Here is a 7,645-nt window from a genome sequence, read left to right as displayed (position 1 = left end):
CCTCAAATTTAAAGAGCTCCCAGTTCTTGCAATAAGATTTTTCTTCACAAGCCCTTTCCCAAAAGTGTGAGAGCAGATCTTTAACCTCAAATGTAACTATATCATTATCTAATAATGAGCTATTTAGCTTCCAGTAGGATGCTCTACCAAGGTTTGTATCAGGGGTAAATATTTTGATATCAATGTAAATAGCCTTATGGTCTGTGAGGGGAGTAGTACAAATATTTGTAGTAACACACTCACTATCAATACATTTGGATATAAGCCAAAAATCTATTCTGGATTGTCTGGAGCCTGTTTTGTTACTCCAAGTGAATGATCTGTCGGCCGGAAACCTCTCTCTCCATATATCAGTAAGATCAAACTTTTCCATAAAAAGTATTAAACCCAAATTCTGATTGGTTGGCCTACCTGGGGGCCATCTATCAGTTGAATTATCTATTGTAATGTTAAAGTCCCCTCCTATCAATAATAACGAATTGGGAAATTTAGATAACCAATGAAGTATATGTTTCTCTATAGATTCAAGCAACTCATCATTCTCATGTTTGGTGTTGTACCCGTAGAAGTTTACAGTAATGAGTGTAATGTCATTGTAACTGATCACAAGACAAATAAAGTGACCAAAGGGGTCACATTCCGAGTGTAGAATATTAGCACCAAAGGTATTTTTCATTGTAGTGACACCAGCAGAGCGTTCAGATCCATGGGAAAGCCAAATATCGTTGCCCCACTGTGACCTCCAGAAGTTGGCATCAGCAGAAATTGAGTGAGACTCTTGAAAAAAGCAAAAATCTGTTCTAAATTGTTTAGCAAATAAAAATAAGGCCTTGCGCTTCACACTGTTTCGTAACCCCCTAGCATTAAGAGATAATATAGACAAAGACAAAACAACAAAGATTATATAAAAGTATAAACTTTAGTAGGATGAGTCAAAGACGTAGGAGCAGTGAACGTAAACGATAAGGAACCGAGATCTGCACCATTTAAGTCAATTTAAAGTGAAAATAGCTTATTCCATAACCTTTGAAATGCAACTCAACTGGAAATTATGTTCAAGACCAAACCAAGGGTTCTTGTAGTAAGAGAGACTAAAAACCCTCTTTAGTGTAATCAGGAACTATTCTGAGAAATCATACAAATAATAATTTAAATAAAAGGGTACCTACTATTTTAAGTACATATGAAAACTGATCATAAAATAATTGAATAACAAAATGTTTTACATATAAACGTTCCTAAGACCTTTTTTGGAAATAAGTATTAATAACTAAATAGAACAATAACCGTGTAAAGTCAGAGCAGACCTGTATGCCATTTAAAACAGTATCTTAGTTACTGTATACATAAAACATAAATTCAGCTTTCAATCTTCTTCGTAAGTTTATAAACTAAATAGGACTTCTGGTCATACAAGAACAAACTAATGAATTGAAATACCTGAGTATTCCTTTAAAATAGTCACCTGATACTTGTTAGGTAAACAACATAAGGAAAATTAAGAACAAATTCTTATTTACAATGACGGCCTAGGAACAGTGGGTTAACTACCTTGTTCAGGGGCGGAACGACAGGTTTTTACCTTGTCAGCTCAGGGATTTGATATAGCAACCTTTCGGTTACTGTGCCAGCACTCTAACCACTAGGCTACCTGCCACTAGGCTACCTGCCGCTTAGCCCTAACCATGAAAAACAGCCATAGACCATTATTCCTCTTCCACTCAACTTCACAGTTGAACCTATGCATTGGGCAGATAGCGTTCTCCTGGCATCCGCCAATTGGACTGCCAGATGGTGAAGTGTGATTCATCACTCCAGATAATGCGTTTCCGCCCAGATCCCTCAGTACTTGTATGGCATCGGATGACAGGGCATCGTCACAGCCCCGCCAACTGGCAGCTATCTCCCAGGCATCGAGGGTGGCAGAGGGGAAGAGAGCTCAACTGGGGAAGCTGGTAAATAAAAACAACCTTTTACATTACAATCAGTGGTCAAACTCTATGGTGAAAAAGACACACATTTTGAACACGCATCAAATAGCAAGGATGTGGTACTTTCCCTCGCAGCCTAGATCATCATCAATGGTCAAGTGGTAGCAGCATGGCTGCATATACAGTGCCTTGCGAAAGTATTCGGCCCCCTTGAACTTTGCAACCTTTTGCCACATTTCAGGCTTCAAACATAAAGATATAAAACTGTATTTTTTTGTGAAGAATCAACAACAATTGGGACACAATCATGAAGTGGAACGACATTTATTGGATATTTCAAACTTTTTTAACAATTTCAAAAACTGAAAAATTGGGCGTGCCAAAATTATTCAGCCCCTTTACTTTCAGTGCAGCAAACTCTCTCCAGAAGTTCAGTGAGGATCTCTGAATGATCCAATGTTGACCTAAATGACTAATGATGATAAATACAATCCACCTGTGTGTAATCAAGTCTCTGTATAAATGCACCTGCACTGTGATAGTCTCAGAGGTCCGTTAAAAGCGCAGAGAGCATCATGAAGAACAAGGAACACACCAGGCAGGTCCGAAGGAGATTTGACGGAGATTTGTCTTCCAACAAGATAATGATCCAAAACATAAAGCAAAATCTACAATGGAATGGTTCAAAAATAAACATATCCAGGTGTTAGAATGGCCAAGTCAAAGTCCAGACCTGAATCCAATCGAGAATCTGTGGAAAGAACTGAAAACTGCTGTTCACAAATGCTCTCCATCCAACCTCACTGAGCTCGAGCTGTTTTGCAAGGAGGAATGGGAAAAAGTTCAGTCTCTCGATGTGCAAAACTGATAGAGACATACCCCAAGCGACTTACAGCTGTAATCGCAGCAAAAGGTGGCGCTACAAAGTATTAACTTAAGGGGGCTGAATAATTTTGCACGGCCAATTTTTCAGTTTTTGATTTGTTAAAAAACTTTGAAATATCCAATAAATGTCGTTCCACTTGATTGTGTCCCACTTGTTGTTGATTCTTCACAAAAAAATACAGTTTTATATCTTTATGTTTGAAGCCTGAAATGTGGCAAAAGGTCGCAAAGTTCAAGGGGGCCGAATACTTTCGCAAGGCACTGTATGGGACTGATACCATTACCAAACACTCAAGATGGGCCTAACAGGAAATCCAATCATGCCCTTCAGGTTGGCTACACGGTGCGATTTGAGGATGTCACCTCCTCAGATACAAAGCTAAAGTTCATGACAGATGGTATGATCCTGCGGGTGGTCATATGAGACCCTTTACGGCTGCGCTACACTGTGGTGTTGCTGGATGAGACTCACGAGCGCACGGTCCACACTGACGTGTTATTTGGAGTGGTGAAGGTATCCCAACGCAAACGCAGAGAACAGAACAAGATTCCCCTCACGATGGGTCACTACTAGACTCAGTAGCCTGGAATCCAAACTGATATGATCTGAAACAATGGTGTAACAGAACATTTCAGTTTGAATGTCAGGCAAGCTCACTAACTTTAGGCTCCATAAATACGAATTGTCATAGGCTGGCTGTGTTTTTTAACATAAGTGTGTGTGTGTGGGGGGCTGATGTTCCATTCTTCAAAGTACAGATATACAATGTCAACATTACTCTGCACAGACCACCTTAAGACTGGTGGCTTGTTGTCTTGTTCTTACTGTAAAAACACTTTATGACGACTGCTGATTTAACAAAAAAAAAGGGGGTTTATAAATAAATCTGATGTATTGTCTCTTCAATGTACCATTCTGGGTGATCTCTCAGTACTTCAACAAATCTCCTGTGCTGTACCTTGAGGGCAGGCTGCACCCCATCCAAATCTACTTCACCAAGCATCCCCAGTCTGACTATTTGCAGGCTACACTGGTCTCAGTCTTCCAGATCCATCAGGTACATAAGTGTGCTCTGGCTGGCCTGGCTGCTGGGGTGCTTTAGCTGAAGAGAAATGTCTCATGTAGACAGAGTTGATTCAGTTTAAGATGGCCCAGACACCTGGCCTGGTTAAACTAGACTGAACGCTGCACTCACTAATTCAGTCAGGCTACTAACCAGGCTACTACTATCACTACTCAACCTTATAACTTACATTAATCATACCTTTCTGGAAACACAAGTTGGAGACATGATTCCAAATCACCATATGATGCCAGACAGGGTGGGGTTGTGATGTGTCCATTCTAAACAGGAAGCCCCTACATCATATGACATCCTGGTGGTCATGACGGGTCAGGAGGAGATAGAGGCGCTGGCCCGTACCTGCCGTGACATCGCCAAGAACCTCCCTGGCGGCTGTGGTCCCATGACAGTCATCCCCCTGTACGCCTCTCTGTCCCCTGCTCAGCAGCTCAGGCTCTTCCAGCCCGCACCTAAGGTAGGATACACCTACACCCCCCTCAATGTCTTGCAGTCATCTACAGTGCCTTCAGAAAGTATTCACACCCCTTGACTTTTTCCACATTCTGTTGTGTTACTGCCTGAATTTAAAATGGATTAAATTGCAATGTGTCACTGGCCTACACACAATACTCCATAATGTCAAAGCAAAGTGGAATTATGTTTTTAGAGAATTTGACAAATTCATTAAAAATGAAAAGCTGAAATGTCAATAAGTATTCAACCGCTTTGTTATGGCAAACCTAAATAAGTTCTGGAGTAAAATTTGTATTAACAAGTCACATAATAATTGCATGGACTCACTCTATGTGCAATACTAGTGTTTAACATGAATTTTTTTATGACTACCTCGTCTCTGTACCCCACACATACAATTGTCTGTAAAGTCACTGAGTCGAGCAGTGAATTTCAAACACAGATTCAACCACAAATATCACAGAGGATTTCCAATGCCTCGCAAAGAAGGGCAAAATGTTACATTGATTTAATACATTTTGAATTCAGGCTGTAACAAAATGTGGAATAAGTCAAGGGGTATGAATACTTTCTGAAGGCACTGTATAATGTGATACATGGTCTCCTCAAGCAACTGTATTGTTTTGCCAGGGTTGTAGGACGGTCATTCTCTCAACCAACATCGCTGAGACGTCGATCACCATCTCAGGGATCAAATACATAATTGATACAGGCATGGTGAAAGCAAAATACTTCAACCCAGGTGAGATTCCTCACTGACTGTACACAATGCCTTTTAAACTCTGTTTCTGTTCTTGCGAGTCACTCAGGTCTGTGGCCTAGTGTGAATAAATAAAGGAATGAACTCGAATTATGAAATGAAATTTTATATTTTCGAAATAAATATGATAAAACAAAAATAGGCTTTAAAAATCATTGAAGATGAACATATATAATAAAGTCTACAGACGTATTTTCATTGTGTTCCTCATTATTTGTAATGTGTTTCTGTCTGCCCCCCAGAGAGTGGTCTGGAGGTGTTGGCAGTACAGTGGGTATCTAAAGCCCAGGCGTGGCAGAGGGCGGGCAGGGCTGGCAGAGAGGACTCAGGGTCTGTCTACCGCTCTACACCGAGGATGAGTTTGACAACCTCATCCCCATGACCGTGCCTGAGATAGAGGTGGGTAGGACCATGATGGCTTAGATTAGGAGCCGAAGCAAATCTAGTTGCTGTCACTGTACACCTGTTAAAAGAGAACAGGGTAATTTTCAGTAGGCATGAAATGGTGAGATACCTTAACATGTCCAATAAGAAACGCTCGTTTTCATTCGCCACTGTAAAAGTTTTTGCTACGGTGTGCCCTAATGAACACGACCCAGTTCTTGCTGCAGCATAAGTTGATGCATCTCTAGGTCATTATGAGTGAGCGTTCTGCTCCTCTGTTTTCTCCTCTGCAGGTGTAACTGTTCCTGTCCCGTGTTCTCCCCTGTAGGTGTAACCTGGCCAGTGTCATGCTGCAGCTTCTGGCTCTGGGGATTCCTGACGTGATGAACTTTGACTTCATGACTAAGCCTTCTCCTGGTAAGCAGTCTGTCATCCAGTCCCAGGTCTGCTGTGTGTTCACTGTGATGCTAACGTCTTCAGAAGTGTTATTATGTCAATCCACTGATATGTAGACTCAGATAGGAGTTAGTTGTACTACTGTAATTACGTTTACATTTTAGTCATTTAGCACACTCTCTTATCCAGAGCAACTTACATTTAGTTATTGCATTCATGTTGTCAACGTGTTTGGTCAGAGTTGGTTGTAATCACGTAATGTTAATATGACTGTTCAGAGGCGGTGCGTACGGCGGTGGAGCAGCTGGATCTACTAGGGGCTGTACAGAAGAAAGATGAGCAGGTCACCCTCACTCCTCTGGCAAGAAGATTTGCCAGCTTCCCCCTGGAGCCACACTATGCCAAGGTAAGACACAGACACACAGGAAAGGGGCTTTTTATTGGAGGTTGTTTGTATTGATCCCCATGACCAACAATAAATACTGTATTAACACATTATCCCTCGGCTATATCTCTCTATTGTGTGTCTACATCTACAGACCATCCTGCTGTCGCCAGACTTCCAGTGTTCTGAGGAGGTGCTGACCAACGTTTCTCTGCTGTCGGTGGACACGGTGCTCTACAACCCCCCTGTACGCCGAGAGGAGTGTCTTGCCGCATACAAGAAGTTCACCACCAGCGAGGGAGATCTACATCTACAGAACCTTCAAGAAAGTGAACGCCAACAAGGTCAGTGGATAACGCGAGGAAGAAGAAGCCTGTAGGGGAGACTATACAAAATGCACTTCAGCTATGATCAGCTGTATACAGTACCTCTGGACATACAGTGCATTCGGAAAGTATTCAGAACCCTTGACTTTTTCCACATTTTGTTACATTACAGCCTTATTCTGATATTGATTAAAATGTTGTTGTTTTTACTCATCAATCTACACACAATACCCCATAGTGACGAAGAAAAAATGAGTTTAGACATTTTTGCAAATGTATAAAATTAAATAAACTATCACATTTACATAAGTATTCAGACCCGTTACTCAGTACTTTGTTGAAGCACCTTTGGCAGCGATTATAGCCTCGAGTCTTCTTGGGTATGACGGTACAAGCTTGGCACACCTGTATTTGAGGAGTTTCTCCCATTCTTCTGCAGATTCACTCAAGCTCTGTCAGGTTGGATGGGGAGTGTCGCTGCACAGCTATTTTTAGGTCTCTCAGAGCTGTTCATCAGGTTTAAGTCCGGGCTGTGGCTGGGCCACTCAAGGACATTCCGAGACTTGTCCCAAAGCCACTACTACATTGTCTTGGCTGTGTGTTTAGAGTCATTGTCCTGTTGGAAGGTGAACCTTCGGCCCAGTCCGAGGTCCTAAGCTCTCTGAAGCAGGTTTCATCAAGGATCTCTCTATACTCCATTCATCTTTGCCTCGATCCCGACTAGTCTCCCAGTTCCTGCAACTGAAAAACATTCCCACAGCATGATGCTACCACCACCATGCTTCACCGTAGGGATTGTGCCAGGTTTCCTCCAGACATGACACTTGGCATTGAGGCCAAATAGTTAAGTCTTGGTTTCATCAGACCAGAGAATCTTGTTTCTCATGGTCTGGGAGTCTTTTGGTGCCTTTTAGCAAACTCCAAGCTGGCTGTCATGTGCCTTTTACTGAGGAGTTTGCTTCCGTCTGGCCACTCTACCATAAAGGCCTTATTGGTGGAACGCTACAGAGATGGTTGTCCTTCTGGAAGGTTCTCCCATC

General features: G+C 41.9%; 1 pseudogene; it reads left to right on the top strand.

Annotated features, from left to right (window-relative positions):
- Positions 1-3,201: 3,201 nt before the first annotated feature.
- The window catches only part of LOC118391664 (ATP-dependent RNA helicase DHX33-like), a 6,003-nt pseudogene continuing 1,559 nt past the window's right edge, over positions 3,202-7,645 (top strand).

This window comes from Oncorhynchus keta, chromosome 12 (assembly GCF_023373465.1).
Source record: "Oncorhynchus keta strain PuntledgeMale-10-30-2019 chromosome 12, Oket_V2, whole genome shotgun sequence".
Taxonomy (NCBI): Eukaryota; Metazoa; Chordata; class Actinopteri; order Salmoniformes; family Salmonidae; genus Oncorhynchus; species Oncorhynchus keta.
This window is presented reverse-complemented; position numbering and strand designations above follow the sequence as displayed.